The sequence below is a fragment of the Peromyscus eremicus genome, chromosome 1 (assembly GCF_949786415.1).
Source record: "Peromyscus eremicus chromosome 1, PerEre_H2_v1, whole genome shotgun sequence".
NCBI lineage: Eukaryota > Metazoa > Chordata > Mammalia > Rodentia > Cricetidae > Peromyscus > Peromyscus eremicus.
The window spans coordinates 160,657,948-160,674,940 of record NC_081416.1 but is presented as its reverse complement, the minus strand read 5'-3'; the positions used below and the strand labels follow the sequence as shown (position 1 = coordinate 160,674,940).

The 16,993-nt window shown below is 44.0% G+C and overlaps 1 long non-coding RNA gene and 2 pseudogenes across 1 annotated transcript; 2 read left to right on the top strand and 1 right to left on the bottom strand.

Moving 5' to 3' along the window:
- The window catches only part of LOC131922600 (serum amyloid A-5 protein-like), a 174,502-nt pseudogene that overhangs the window by 121,477 nt on the left and 36,032 nt on the right, over window positions 1–16,993 (bottom strand).
- Window positions 915–7,171, top strand: LOC131922300 (uncharacterized protein C2orf78 homolog; annotated as a pseudogene).
- On the top strand, window positions 7,868–11,197 carry LOC131922918 (uncharacterized). The gene is made up of 2 exons (XR_009382434.1): window positions 7,868–8,831; window positions 8,999–11,197. It is a non-coding gene; the product is annotated as an uncharacterized LOC131922918 (long non-coding RNA).

Sequence of the window (16,993 nt, the reverse complement as noted above, 5' to 3'; positions counted from 1 at the left end):
TATGCTTAAGTTCACCTTGTGCTATTCCTTGGCTCTCAACAGCTAAGATCCCTTGACACCAAGCTGCAACACTTACAAAAACACCTACATTGCTTATTTCATGTAACCCACCACCACATACCAACAAATGCCTTCCTGCTCCAGGTGTTCCTGTCTCTTTTTAGCCCTTTCTCAAAAAAAAAGCATGATAGAGGATGCTAGAAGCACAGGATTCTGCAGAGACTGTTGCCAGGAGGAAGAAGCTTCAGTAACTGTCACACTCATTATACTTGTGGAAGAAGAGAGAAGGCAGCCAGAGTCAATAACAAACAACCTCAATACTGTAAAAAGGGAGGCAAGATACAAAGAATGCCCATGTGTCTGAGACCACAGTGAGATACAAGATGAGCACCCAAATAGGGGTTACCCCTCAAGTGCTTGCTATAACCATCGGCATCAAATTACAAGCATCTTCACAAGGAACAGAAGACCACTGCTTCTGGAAGTTCACCATGATACTTCCCACCACTCTAAGGATACAGGTTCAGCCTAGTTCAAGAAACAAACCCTACCAAAAAGGGATGAAAAGCAGAGAAGGGAGATGTGAGTCCTGCCTGGACCAACACAGATTAAGGAAGGCATCTAGGAGAAGAAACCCAAAGAGAAGATTCTTGAAGTTCATCATCCAATGTGATCTCATTACACTCAGCCCTGTCCTTCAACACTCACAATGGAGCCCTTTGATCTCTTCCTTGGGTCATGGACTGATGATGATGGCTCATAAACCAGATCAACTGATAGAGTTTCTCACCCAAATTCCCTCCTCCCATGTGGTCCTCTCCTTCCTGCCCAAGGCTACTGACTGTATGTACAGTGTATGGTGAAAGCACACTCACTCCTGGAAGGTGACACCTCATAGGAACCATAGACACAACTTCATCGATGATCTTTATAAGAAGCTCTACCAATATCCTGAAATACCCTCCTGAAAGGGGGATTTCCATGTCAGGATTGCCTTCTTTCACTAGCACACACCACAGCCTCCATGGCTACTATAAGTCTCCTGGCATCCTTTCCAACCAATCCCATCTGTTAGCTCAGAATCTGACCTTCGCATTGGCTGCTGCCCCGTTTATGACATCATTCTCCCTCCAACCCAACCTACCAACCCTGGTAGGTTCTTGGGGTTGCCATGGCAATGCCTGTAAACAAATTTGGATCATCACAGGTCACCTGTGACCAGTGACCAGTAAGTGCTGTCTGATACCAGACACACTTGCGACTTAGGTCAGCTGATCAGACAAGAACAACCAATTCTCTTGCTCCATTGTACTGTGGACTGCTGATACTCTCCCTCTGACCATGGCAAGTAAGGAAAGAAATTTTAAAGTATTAAAAAAATATGGGATCACTTCTCCCTTATTTTTACTACACTTTTAAATTTTTGTGTAATGGTTATATTATTGATGCTGATAGAGATACTGGAAATGAATGTCACATTTAGATTTGGTTCTTACTGGGGTTAGAAAATATGGGTAAAGAAAAAAGACAAATTGCAGAGATGACCCTGATGTACACAAAGGCAGTTGGGAACTGCATGTTACAGATCACTACAGATTAAATAAAAAGAAAGAGGACATTATCATGTCGCAACCCATTATTATGCAGCCACATTGTTGAGATTAATCTAGGTAAAGGTTTCCTGTCACATATAGAATACAATATCCAGCTCTAGTCCCTGGCTCTTATACTCTATCCAGCCCATCTTCCACATCATCCTCCACAATATTTGGTTGTGTTGGATGTTATCAACATGGGCTGGCTACTCCACAGTCAGTTGTTCTCTGGACAAGAACTGACACTTTAGTGTGTTGCAGGAATTTTCACAAGGATTCCCAACTAGGAGAGTTACAAGAAATTAACAAATACTGTGGAAGTGTTCATTGAAGAATCAATTTAACCAACTTTTAATTAAGAAACAAACTTATTCAGAGATGAACCACGTGCTACATTAGAAATCTCAAACTGTCACTTGAAATATAGGCACTCAACATGAAATGTTATCAGCAGGTTTTATTCATGTAGTCATTTTGGATGTGTGCTGAATTTATACAAAAAATAAGAAGTAATTACTTACATAAAAAGTAGTGGGGAACAAGAGAAGGTAGATGGGATTCTTAGCTAAATACAGTTCTTATCTATGAAATTCCTGATACATCATTTCATTAAGAAAGCTCACAGTAGAGCCAAGCTTGGTGGACATGGAAAGAACCTACAATGCCAGCACTCTGATGCAGAGGCAGGCCAGTCTGTGTGATTTCAAGGTCAGACTGATCTAGGTAGAGAATCTCTCTCTCTTTCTACATAGAGAAAGACTTGCACAGAACAGGACAAAGGCACAGGTATGAGAAGTTGTCTAAGGTTCTGCTACTTTAAACACTTCTGTTCTGGGACACAAGTGTGACAGTACCACATCAGGTATCAGAACAACACAAAGCAGGGCAAAGAAGGGTGTTGTCTAGTCAGAGCAAGGGTCAACGTGGATCAAGCAAGGAAGTGCTTGCCCACACAGGAAGAACAGGCAGCTCATCAAATGAGTGTCATCCTATCCATTACCAAGAATCATTCTGAACCATTTGTTTGGATTATGTGAGGGAAAATAGGTCCCAGACTCTCCCAGACAGGACAAACTGCAGATAACAAAGCTTCTCACATAAGCTACACAGATTCCATCTCACTGTTCTTTCCACTTTCCTCTTCCTTCCTACAGAAAATTTCCAAAGTGCACCTTTCCTTGGGAAAGAATGTGCTCTGCATCCCCCTGTGCTTGTGCTGAGGAATGCCACGCCCTTAGCAGGAAGTGTGTGCAACTTCTCCAGGGTCTCCACCCCAGCTCTGAGTTCAGCATGGCTGCTGCCATCAGACTCCAGCACTTGTTGACAGCAGCTCATGGACAGTGCCTACTCCTACCTACCAGCTGGCACAACCATGGTGACTGTGCTGACTGATCAGGGCCAGAGCTCTGCCTCAGCACTCTCCTATCCAGGTGTTCTCCAGTGGGATCCCACGGGAAGCACTGACAGGAGGGGAGCTGCACTCCAGGACTTCACTGTAACTGTCATTGACCAGAATACCACATTCTCTTCCTTTTCTATGACAGCCCAGGGTGACAATATTTTAGATCCCAATTCCTTAGTCCTCTCGTATCCAATACTATCTGCCAGCCTTGTTCAGGCCACACCACCATAGGTACCAAATCAAGGATACAGCCTGGCACCTTCCTACCAGGAGGGTTGCCAGGTCTATTACAATGACCTCAACAGCCTGGGCCCTCTGATGGCTGGAGAACTCAGGCAGTGCCTGCAGGCCTGTACCTCTGTGTCCTACTCTGGGGGTCAGGACTCTGCCCTGCAACCAGGGACCGTGATGATGCCAAAGGAGATTCAGCCAACGAATGTCCAAACACCTTTCTCCACCTCTGCCATCTACTATCCCACACCTGCTCAAGACATGCCAGACACCAGTCTTCAAGGTGAGTAAAGCCAGGAGGGAGGAGTGAGATCAGCACACAAAGCAGACACAGCTCGACCTTTCAGCAGTGGATGTCTTCAGGGAGAAAGGATGGGAGTCCTGAGAGCTCAGCCTTGGCCTGGCTCACCATCCTCATCTTCAGTCTCTATAATGACTGACAATGCAGGGCAATGAGTGGCACTTATCCTCCATTAAGACATGTCCAAGGACACCACCACAGACACACACATCACTGACCTAGCTTATTAGTCCCATGCAAGGTTACACAGCAATCACCTCCATCCTAATCTATTCCACTCCAAATCTGTCCTAGAAGAAGTATTACTCACAGATTCCAAGTGCTGGAACCACAGTTCTCTTCAAAGCATAAGTGCATTGAGAGTCCAGTATACCCGGTGTACCAGTGTACAACTGCTAAGTTGGGCAAAGCTTCTCTCTCTCTCTCTCTTTCTCTCTCTCTCTCTCTCTCTCTCTCTCTCTCTCTCTCTCTCTCTCTCTCTCTCTCCTCTCTCTGTTTCTCTCTGTCTCCATATTATAAATGCTAAGTTGGGCTAAGATTTTCTTTCTCTTCTCCCTCTACCATTCACCATGCCCCTCCTTCTCTCTCACTCTCTCTCTCACTCTCACTCTTTCTGTATCTCTCTGTTTCCTTTGTCTCTCTGTCTCTCTGTGTCTCTCTGTCTCTCTGTCTCTGTCTCTATCTCTCTCTTTTTCTTTGCTATGGTTATTCAGAGGTGACCCAAGGCTATGCATGATCCCTAGGATATGTTCTAAACTACACACATAACACAAGCTAAAGATTTCACCTTCTTAAACCAATTTTCACATCATTAATAACAAGACTGTGAAATGAGAAGCTGGACGAAATCCAGGGTTGTAGAAATGATTGCCTCGCAGGAGTGAGGAACTGGGTTTGGTTACCTGAACCCATTTAGAAAGTCAGGCAACTGGGGGCATTTGAGTAATGCCAAGAGTTGGAAGACAAGGGTAAGTTCTTGAAAATTGTGGACCAGACAACCTGCCTGATAGCAAACTTCGACAGAAATCAAGGTCACTATTACAGAGACATGGGAAAGGAAAGGGAGGACCACACCCCAAGGGAATTCTGTCACGTCCCCATGATCACTATGCATGCACACAACACAAAAACACCAAGGAAAACACAAACATCTGAGAAAACATGATATCACATGGTTACTAGAAATAAGACAGTGGTCACAAGTCTCCAAACAGAGGTGCCGCCTGTGCTACTCAAGCAGAGCTCATAGGAATGCCTTCCCCACTGCTGTAGGGGTCTGAGTACTGAGGTGCACTGAAAAGTGGGGAGCACCTCACTTACCAGGCACTGACTTCTTCCTTGACTCTTTTTCAGTGGTGAAAATGGAGACAACCCTGGGATTGACAGCTTCAGGCCAGACACTCTGTCTGCTGCAGAGTCCAGACCTCTGCAGTGCCTGCACCCAGGATGTCCAGAAGACACCACCTGTCCATGGGGACTAGTCATTAACTGCCCCCATTGACAGTTTTTTGGAATTCCTGCCCTTGCCTCCTGCTCTGAGCTTGGCACAAACAGAGAATAATGACTTGGATTTGATGACAGCTGATCTATCAACTCCTCTGGATATCTATGAGGGCATAAAAGAAAGCCAAGATCCATCACTTCTCCCTTTAGCACATGCTAACATGCAGCAGGCCCTGAAATACACTGACTCAGGGAGCCTAAAACAGAAGCTTTCTCCTGACAATGCCACCTTGGGAAGCAGCAGCCTTGGTCAGGATGAGCCTGGGGTGCTGCAGAGTGTGATGGGCTCCAGCATGGACTTTGCAGACATGACTACACTGGTGGCAGATATTCACCTTCCCCGACTCTTCAACTTAATCACTGAAATGAACCAATTCCAAGATCCCACAGCAACCCAATCCAAAGACACCAGGAGTGATCAAGCCCAGGAAAGCTCCAGCATCATCAGAGTACCTGTGGACCAAGTGAGAAAGCATGGCCAAAAAGCCTCTGAGATGTTTGATGTGTCTTCTCAGGCCAGAATCCAGCTCCAGGACCTGGTGGAGGAAGAAGAGGCTGTGGGCAGTGCTGGGTCCAGTGTAGGGGCTATTGACAACATGCCTAAGCACATGGAGGCCAAATCCCAGAGAGCCACACCTAGCATGCCCAGCAGAGCTAGGGCTCAGGGGCAAGAGAAGACAAAGAGAACCAGAGAAAACAACTCCAAGAAAACAGAGGAACTGAAGAAGTCGAGGAACAGAGCCAAGGCAGAAGAAAACACCACCATGCCAAAGAACAAGAGGAAGAGGAATCCTCTGGAGCACAGCCACAACAGCTTTAAAAAGCCTCGAACTCACCTCGGCATGCACATGCTAGAATCCGTGCAAGTCTTTCACCCACTGGGGAAGAAGAGTGAGAAGAAAACTGGCATCTCCTCCCAGGCTCAGCTAAACTTCAGCAGCAACAAAGATCCTAGAAGATGCCCAGCCACCTCATCCCTTCTGGATGTGCCATCTGATGACGGGAGCCCTGGTAAAACCCCGAGCAATGCTCAGAGACCAGAGAGCAATGCTCACAGGGAGTGTCCATCTCCATTCCAGTATGAGCTGCCCCCACCTGGGAAGGTCAAGTTAGTACCTCTGCCTTTTCCAGCCCTGGACAAGCCACAAGCCAGACTGGTTTCTAGAAAGCCTCTCTCCCTGGCTTCACGCAGGGCCCCTGCAGTATACCCTGTGAGGCCTCATTCCCACTCGGCTCAGCCTTCCACATTCAAGCCATCTAAACCAGCTCATGCCAGCACTTCTTTGGTGGCCTCTGACAAGACAGTTCTGCCTATTGCTACCAGGGCCACACTAGCTAACATAACCAACCCCATCCAGTCTTGCCCTGGGCCTCAGCTAGCTCTCCGTAGGCCATAATCCTACAGGGCATCATCTCACACTTCACTACAGAGGGAGCTTGCCTATGCTGACAAGAACAAGGCTCCATCACCTCCAAAACCTCAAATCCAATATCTGCTGCAAGACTTCAGCCGCCAACCAATTCCATGGAGGAAAGTCCACATTCCAGGGCCAGTCATCTCACAGCCCATCACAGAAGAGCAGAGACCAAAGAGGGAGACCATGAAGAGGCAGGCTCAACGGGAGAGAGAGAATGCTGCCAGGTATACCTCTCTGGGAAAACCACAGCTCTTCCTTCAGAGGCAGAAGGATATGGAAATTTCTACATATTTTGGCTATGTCATGTAAGGGCTACCCTAGACTTTGGAACACAGTACTATTCAACATAGAGAAGGTAAGATATAGAGACACATATACATGTATACATTGGATATAAAGACTTGGATGTACATGTTGATATGAAGGTATGCATTGAGTTAACGTGAATAATATGTACATCCAGATTTAATATATAAATGGTCAGACATAGTTTCTATACTTGTAAATATCTGAAGACACTAAAAGTGACTGGAGAAACTAAAGTCAGTTACATTTTATTCATTAGTAAGTATATATAGAGGGTTTTGATGGTTTCTTCGTATATTTGCTGTTATTCATTTATGTTGTCTAAGTATTAATATATGTTACATAAATACATCATATGATATAAGTCCCCTGGTAGTGTTATTTAATGTAAAAGTAATTAGCCAAAACCTGTAGTGGTAATAAAAGTCTTTGAACTTGGTATGTTCCCTATAGTGTATACTGTTATAGTTAACACACTCCTGTTCTCACCACACTTCCTCCCATTTTGAAACTCTCACCTCATCCCTTTAATTATTACTAGTCTGGAACAGAGCTCCTCCTGAAGTTTCATGAAATGAAATACAGGATTCCATGTGCACAACATCAAGCACCCACCATAAAGAGAAAATACACAAGGTTAACCAATTTCCTGAGTAGCGTCTCATTTGATTACTGTTTGTCTCAAGTTTTATCCATCTTTGAAATCACCCACTAATACTTTATTTTGTGTTTGTGTGTTTGTTTGTCGTCCACCTGAATTCCTGTGGAACACATGTGTGGAGTGCCCACAGAGGCCAGAAGAGGCCATCGGATCTCTGAGTTCTGTAACCAATAGAGACTGAAAGCCTCCAGGAGGTGTTCTGGAGTAAGCCTGGGGATACTTCCAGAAAAGCAAGTGTTCTTATCTACTGAACCATCTCATGAGCCTCAGTTGAACCCACATACTGCAAACAACATGACTTCATTTTCCCTATGGCTGAAATGACTTCACGTTCTACAAACATCCCATTTTCTTCACCCATGGCAATGCTCTTGGACACCGTGCTTGGTTCCCTAATATTCTTGAAACGGTTCTGCAGTCAACGCTGATGGGCAAGTACATCTGTAATATATTGAGTTCTTTGGAAAGGCATATATGAACCATGTGGTGGGCCAGGTTTAGGCTTTTGGAGGATCCTCCACACTGACATCCAGTCAGGCTGGAAATCTTTCCATACTCTCCAGCACGGTATAGCATTCCTTTCTGTGAACACTCTCAGTGGTGTCTGTCATTTCTTTTCTAATTGGCCTTGGGTGGCATCTAGGAGGTTCACTATGCATTTCCCTGGTTCCTCCTCCATCTGAACCTTTGTATGTCCTCACTCTCCTTTTTAAGAAATCAGGGAGGATTCTCTTTCTCTTTGCACTTTACTACCTGGGTTGCCTTCTTTCTAATGACTTCTGTGTTTTATCTAATTCTAAATAATCTAAATATGAATCTTCTCACTGGCATAGCAATAACAAAGATGTCCTCCTGTTCTCTAGGACCCCCTCTTAATAACTATTACCTTTTTCTGGCAACAAATGCTTTACTCCCCTGAGAGACCATCTGTCAACTACAGCCAGGATTTCTGAGTGGCTGGTGTGTTGCTCCATTCTGGCCTGTCTGTGAACATTCAACTCTTTCACATACTCTGTGCTCTCATACTGTCAGGGTTACTCACACTATTACCTCTGAGGCATTTGACATTTCTTGCACAGGGTGACATACAGGAAATATAACTCATTGACTTGTTAATTTGCTTTTAGTTCCTTGAGACAGGTTCTCTCTCCATGACCCTGCATGTTCAGGAACTAACTATGTTGATCAGGCTAGCCTTGAACTCACAAACTTCAGCCTTCCTCTACCTGATACTATCTCTGACTCTGCCTATGACTCTGTGACTGCCTCTGCAATTTCCATGGTACGGATCATGACACAAGAGTGTTGAGACTAAAGGAATGCTCCCACAAACTAAATGGAATCAAGTTTCTTTCTATCTATGTGGATATCCAGGTTTCCCAGCATGTGATCAAGAAGCCATGTGTAAGCCAAGGTGCATTTTTCTTATCTACCCAAAATCTGAATATCTGAATATCTGCTGCCTTAGCAGAGATCCTAATAATGTCATCTAGCTGTTGTAGGAGCCTAAGTACAGAGGTGCACTGAAAGGAAGGGACATCCCATTAACAGGGACTGACTTCTTCCTTGACTCTTTTTCAGTGGTGCAAAGGGAGACATCCCTTGGAATTACACGTCAAGCCAGAGATTCCCTCAGCTGCAGAACAGAAGGAACTCTGCTACTCCTGCTCCCTGGATTACCAGATGAGGACACGACCTGTTGATGGTGGCAAGTCATTAACTGCCCCCATCACAACCTTCAGAATTCCTGGCATTGCCACATGATCCCTGCCTGGAACAGAGAATAAAAACATGCATGAGATGGCAACAAATCTGTCAATGTCTCTGGATGCCTATGAGTTCATGAAAGAGAAACATGATCTATCTCTCTCCCTTTAGCACACCCTGACATGCAGCATCCCTTGTACTTCACTGATGCTGGGAGCCTAGGACAGCTGAGAGTCAAGGATAGAAGCTTGCTTCTGACATTGTGAAATTGGGAAGCAGCAGTCTTGGTCAGGATGAGCCTGGGACATGCACAGTGTGTTGGCCACCAGAATAGACTTGCAGACATGACTACACTGGTGGTAGAAGTTCATCTTCCAAACTGCTCAACTCCCTCTCTGAACTAAACCAATTCCAGGTTCCCACAGCCACCCAATGCAAAGACTCCATAGTTTTCAGAAGCGATCAGGCCCAGTAAAGATCAGGTGTCATCAGCACACCCTTAAACCAGTTGAGAAAGAAGGAAGAGCAAAGCCCTAATCTGCTTGATGGAAATTCTCTGGCCAAAATCTAGTGTCAGGACCTGGTGGAGTGACAGAGCCTTAGAACAGTGCTATGGATAGAGAAGTTGATATTGACAACATCACCCAGCATATAGGGGGCAAAGTTCAGAAAGCCACACTCTGCAGACACAGCAGACCTGGGAATCATAAAAGACAAGACCAAGTGTATTAGAGATAACTCCAAGAAAGCTGAAAGAGTAGATGCAATTAAGTCACAGAGTCAAGACAGAAGACAAGCCCACTGTCCTCAACAACAAGAGGAAGTTCAATCAACCTGAGCTCAGCCATGATGGCTTTAAAAAGCCTCAAAACCACCTCAGCGTGCACATGCTGGAGTCTGTGAAGGTCTGTCATTCACTGTGGAAGGAAGGGTGAGAAGAAAACTGGCATCTCCTGAACCTTCAACTCTTTGTGCTACTCTGTGCTCTAAGAGTAACAGAGTTTGTTACACTTTGGCCTCTGGGAATTCACTATTATCTTTTTCCAAGGTTACATATAGTGAGAAGAATTCATTTATTTATTAAGTCACTTTTAGTTTCTTAAACTGGGACCCACTCCATAGCCCAGCATCTCCTAGAACTGACTACATCGAACAGGCAATCATTGAACTCACAAAGATCTGCCTGCCTCCCCCTCTGCCTCAACCTCCATCTCAGCCTCTGCCTCCCCTACTGCATCCACATCTACACACTCCTCAGCCACTGCCTCAAGAGTGCTGGGATGAAAGTAATTCTCTAACAAGCAAGGTGGAATCAAGGTTCTTTCAGTACAGGTTGATAACCATGTTTCAGTTCATGTCTTGATGAAGAGGCCAAGTGTACTCCAGGGTACATTTTTGTACCTGAAATTCAAAGAGATGAAACCACATGTTTTTACAAATGCAACTTGACTCAGATTCATTTTTTTCTGACAGTCTTCCTTGTTTCAGTTGTAGGCTATACTTGCTACAATGCCTGTGAAGCACTCATGCTATCCTGGGTATTTTCTACTTTTGTAGTAAAGTTATGATTGCTTTTCTACTTCTATGAATTGGGGCATCTGAGGAATTGTATTCACACTCTCCATAGAGTTTCATGGTGCTTCTTTCTTCACAATATCTAACCCCCAACTACTGTGTATGCCCCAAATTGTTCATTCTAACAAGGGTAAGTACAGTCTAACTCACCTAGAAAATGTTAACAATCCCAGCATGGAAAGATCCTACTTCCTGAATGCAATGATCCTCACAGGGACAAATTTGAGTACAGCAGAATGATGGAAAGCAATGGCTTAGGGAGTCCTCTGATTTTATCACTCCCTGTGTGTGGCTTAATGACAGATTTGCGCACTGCCATGAGACTACTGTCTTCATCCTACAGCTTAGGAGCAGCAGAAACACATTTGGATGTATATCTTGTAACCTTGATATTATTATTTTAATCTTTATGTATTCAAACTAAGGGTCTTGTAAAATAATCCTTATTTAAGAAGTTCAGGAAGCATTTTTCATATTAAAGCAATTTACACAATGCTATACTTGTATTGAATCCTCAATGTCATTAATTCTCATTGTACTATTCTTTAAACACATTCTTTTAAAACTATATATTGTATACTGAGCCCAGTAATTTTGTGACCAAGGCCTACCCTATTCCTTAACTCTCACCAAAAATCTTAGGCATTGGTTATATGCTCAACAGCATTGTCTTCAATGTCAGGAACGGAACATGGAGGTGTGAGTATCTAGCATCCATATATAGAGATAGCATCAGGAGATATTTGTCTGGGACTAGATACATATGGTATAATATGATTATCACGAGTTACAGGAACTCTCCTGCAATCACCTTGACTACATTCATCACTTTAGCTAAAATGGTTCTGTTGTGTGTAGACATCACATATTCCTTATCCATTGCTCTCTTATTGGAAATCAGGATCAGCTAGCATAGATATTCCTGAAAACTGCTGCGATCTGTACTGATGTGCAAAGCAATAAAATGTTCAATTCCTTGGATTAGTATAGATGGAAAATGAGATAGACCTGGTGTTGGTGTTTAAAGTTACTCCATACTGTAACAGAAAGAGGGTAGAATACTTCACATTATACCCACCCACTTATTGGTGTTTCCTGTGGAAGCAATACATGGAAGTCCCTTACTTTCAGTTAACTCTCCACTTCTTCTATTCTCTAGCTTCCAAAAAGACCTTTTTCCACCAGGGCCTGGTGTTCAAATGCAAGTAACATTTAGAATGACAAGTCAAGTAATCATGACTCTCCATGGCTCCTTCTACTATGTACAGTTAAGCTTCACAGCCACAGACCTGTCTATCACTGCATTAATCTGTTCAATTACTTTCTAAGGTCTCCATCCATCTGAGATAATCACTGCTAAGATATCACAATGGGATGTTCACTAGATTTTGGAATTGAAAGTCATGCTACTCTATTCTACCCCACTGCTCTAGCTCTCAATTCGATTGGGCTCCTACTTGCAGGACACTCAATGAGCTTTGGGTGGACTGATTTGTGCATGATCCATTTCTGAGTACCAAGCAGCCATCTCACCACAGCAGCAGCCACTGAGTCTCAGCAGCCTAAACAATGACAACTCTCTCCATCAGCAACAGAAATATCAAAGGAAGACCAGCAAGGAGGCAGACTTTAACAGTTACATCTGCACCTTAACTACATTAACAGATCTACTGAGCTGGGCATGTAGCTACTAGCTATGGCACTAGCTCAGTGTAAAAGAGGTCCCAAGGGAAAGTGCTGACAGCTCATGTGAACGCAGGAGGAGAGCTAAACAGGCCCCAGGGTCATTTTCAATGAGGACTGACAGACACTGTCATAGTAGTGCTTGTTGAGGCAGTTAGAGTAAGAAATATATATAAATGCACATCACACCCATGCCATAAGACAGTCTATGAATCCTCCTGTGAGTGACCAAAGAGAATGATAACAATAAAAACCAAAATGAGGAAACACACAAGATTTACCCATATTTAAAGAAAATATCATCTTCCTGTCTAAAAAGATACACTGAGATGGGAAATGCGTTGTTCTTTTTTTTTCAAATATAAAGAAATATTGTAGGACAAATGAGCCAGCCAAAGAAACACACCCTATGAAACCAGAATAAAAATGGTAAAAGGGGCCTGTGAAAGAATCAAACTTTGGCTCTGAAACCACAGTCAAAGAAACACACTCTGCTCCTGACCCACTAAGGACAAAAACCAACCAATCCATGAGCAAAAAAACCTACCCAACATAATCCAAACTCAGAGATTGGAATCTGAGCAATTCTCACCCTGCAAATTCACCCTAGAAAACAGTCCCCGCTAAGAAGCCCTACATAAGCCCTGTACCTGTTCAGTCGTTAACTGCCTTTTTCCACCCTGGTAGAAGAAGCCACCCTCCTGGATTCTTCTCCTAAAATAAATCTCTTGAATGAGGTTTGGGTGAGACCTTCTTTTGTCAGAAGGGAGCAGAGCAGAGCGGGAACATTAGCCACAGTGGAGCAGAGCAGAGCAGAACTGTAACAGTTTCGCTGGGGGAAACCTTCCCCTATCAAAGTAGAGTTGTTACTTTGGGGAAAGCTTTCCCTGGAGCAGGGATGAAAGCTGCTATGCTTAAGTTGACTTTGTGCTATTCCTCAGTTCTTAAATGCCAAGATCCCTTTCCACCAAGGTGCAACACTTAGAAAAACACCTACATTGCTTATTTCATGTAACCCACCACCACATACCAACAAATGCCTTCCTGCTCCAGAGGTTCCAGTTGCTTTTTAGCCCTTACTCAGAAAAAAGCATGGCAGAGAATGGTAGAAGCCCAGGATACTGCAGAGACTGCTTCCAGGAGGAAGAAGCTTCAGTAACTGTCACACTCATTATACTTGTGGATGAAGAGAGAAGGTGGCCAGACACAATGACTGACAATTTCAAACTATAAGAAGGTTGAGCATTCCTTGGGTATATGTCCAAGAGTGTGGTATAGCTGGATCTTGGGGGAGATGGATTCCCAAATTTCTAAGAAAGCGCCATATTGATTTCCAAAGTGGTTGTACAAGCTTGCATTCCCACCAGCAGTGGAGGAGAGTTCCCCTAGCTCCACATCCTCTCCAGCATAAGGTGTCTTCAGTGTTTTTGATCTTAGCCAATCTGACAGGCATAAGGTGGTATCTCAGAGTTGTTTTGATTTGCATTTCCCTGATGATTAGGGATGTTGAGCAATTCCTTAAATGTCTTTAAGCCATTCAAGTTTCCTCTGTTGAGAATTCTCTGTTTAGTTCTATAGCCCATTTCTTAATTGGACTGTTGGGCATTTTGATGTCTAATTTCTTGAGTTCCACAAGAGCACTTGTTCAGCTATGTTCATATCAGCATTGTTTGTAATAGCCAGAACATGGAAACAACCTAGATGCCTTTCAACTGAAGAATGGATAAACAAAATGTGGTACATATACACAATGGAATACTACTCAGCAGAGAAAAACAATGACATCATGAGGTTTGCAGACAAATGGATGGATCTAGAAAAAATCATCCTGAGTGAGGTAACCCAGGCTCAGAAAGACAAACATGGTATGTACTCACTCATAGGACGATACTAAATGTGGAACAAGAATGACTGGACTGCTACTCACATCACCAGGGAGGCCACCTGGAAAACAGGACCCCAAGAAAAACACGGGGATTGCCCAATGATGGAGAAATGGAAGAGATCTACATGAACAGCCTGGACATGAGTGGGGGTAGTGAAGGGTGAGGGTCGAGGGAAAGAGAGCTTGGGGAAGCAGGAGATCCCAGCTGGATCAACAACACAGAGGGAGAACAAGGAATAGGAGACTATGGTAAATGAAGACCACATGAGAATAGGAAGAAGCAGAGTGCTAGAGAGGCCCACAGAAATCCATAAAGATACCCCCACAACAGACTGCTGGCAATGGTCGAGAGTCAGCCCAAACTGATTTCTGGTGATGGGATGATTAAACACCCTAATTGTCATGCTAGAAACCTAATCCAACTACTCAAGGATCTGGATGCAGAGATCCATGGCTAGGCCCCGGGTGGATCTCTGGGAGTCCAACTGGCGAGAATGAGGAGGGTTTATATGAGTGAGAATTGTTGAGACCAAGGTTGGATAAAGCACAGGGACAAATAGCCAAATGAATGGAAACACGTGAACTAAGAACCAATGGCTGAGGGGTCTCCAACTGGATCAGGCCCTCTGAATGGGTGAGACAGTTGATTGGCTTGATCTGTTTGGGAGGCATCCAGGCAGTGGGACCAGGTCCTGTGCTCATTGCATGAGTTGGCTGTTTGAAATCTGGGGCCTATGCAGGATCGCTTGGTTCGGCCTGGAAGGAGGGGACTGGACCTACCTGGACTGAGTCTACCAGGTTGATCTCAGTCTGCAGGGGAGGCTTTGCCCTGGAGGAAGTGGGAATGGGGGTGGGCTGGGGGGAACGGGAGGGGGTGGGAGGGGGGAGAACAAGGGAATCTGTGGCTGATGTGTAGAACTGAATTATATTGCAAAATAAAAAAAAAAACTATAAAAAGGGAGACAATATAGAAAGAATGCCCATGTGTCTGAGACCAGAGTGAGATACAAGATGAACACCCAAACAACAGGGGTTACCCCTCAAGTGATTGCTACTACCAGCAACACCAAATTACAAGCATCTTCACAATGAACAGAAGACCACTGCTTCTGGAAGTTCACCATGATACTTCCCACCACTTTAAGGATACAGGTTCACCCTAGAACAACAATCAAACCCTACCAAAAAGGGATGAAAAGCAGAGAAGGGAGATATGAGTCCTGCCTGGACCAACACAGATTAAGGAAAGCATCTAAGTGAATAAACCCAAATAGAAGATTCTTGGAGTTCTTCATCCAAGGTACTCTCAATACACTCAGCCCTGTCCTTCAACACACACACAATGGAGCCCTTTGATCTCTTCCTTTGGTCATGGACTCATAAACCAGATCCAGTTTCTCACCCCGAGTTCTCACCCCGAGTTCCCTCCTCCCATGGGGTCCTCTCCTTCCTGCCCAAGGCTACTGAATTTATGTACAGTGTATGCAGAAAGCACACTCACTCCTGGAAGGTGACACCTTATAGGAACAACAGACACAGCTTCATCGATGATCATTATTAGAAGCTCTGCCAATACCCTGGAATAAACCTCATTAAAGGGGAACTTCCATGCCAGGATTGCCACCCTCACTAGCACACACCTCAGACTCCATGGCTCCTGATGGTTTCCTGGAATTCTCTCCAACCAGTCCCATCTGCTAGCTCAGAATCCCATCTTCCCATTGGCTTCTGCCCTGTTTATGACATCATTCTCCCTCCAACCCTACCATCACCTGGTAGGTTCTTGTGGTTGGCATGGTAATGCCTGTAAACAAATTTGGATCATCACAGGTCACCTGTGACCAGTGACCAGTAAGTGCTGTCTGATACCGGACACACTTGTGACTCAGGTCAGCTGATCAGACATGGACAACGAATTCTCTTGCTCCATTTTACTGTTTATTGCTGATACTCTCCCTCTGACCATGGCAGGTAAGGAAAGAAATTTTAAAACATTAAAAAAATAAGAGATCACTTCTCCATTATTTTTAATATACTTTTAAATTTTTGTGTATTGGGTATACTATTGTTGCTGATAGAGACATCTGGAATTGAATGTCATATTTAGATTTGGTTCTTACTGGGGTTAGAATATATGCAAAAAAAAGACAAACTGCAGAGATGACCCTGGATGTATATAAAGGTAGTTTGGAACTGAATGTTACAGATAACCACAGATTAAATTAAAAGGCATGAGACATTATCATATCCCAACCCATCATTATGCAGCCACACTGTTGAGATTTGTCTAGGTAAAGGTTTCCTATCACATTTAGAAAACAATATCCAGCTATAGTCCCTGGCTCTTACACTCTATCCAGCCCATCTTCCACAGCATTCTCCACATCTTTTGGTTGTGTTAGATGTTATCAACTTGGGCTGGGTACTCCACAGTCAGTTGTTCCCTGGACAAGAACTGACACACCAGTGTGTGCAGGAATTCTCACAAGGATTCCCAACTAGGAGAGTTACAAGAAATTAACAAATACTGTGGAAGTGTTCATTGAAGAATCAATTTAACCAACTATTAAATTAAGAAATAATCTTATTCAGAGATGAACCACATGCTACATTATAAATCCCAAGATGTCACATGAAACATAGGGACTCAACATGAAATGTTATCAGCAGGTTGTATTCATGTAGTCATATTGGATGTGTGCTGAATTTATATAAAAAAGTAAGAG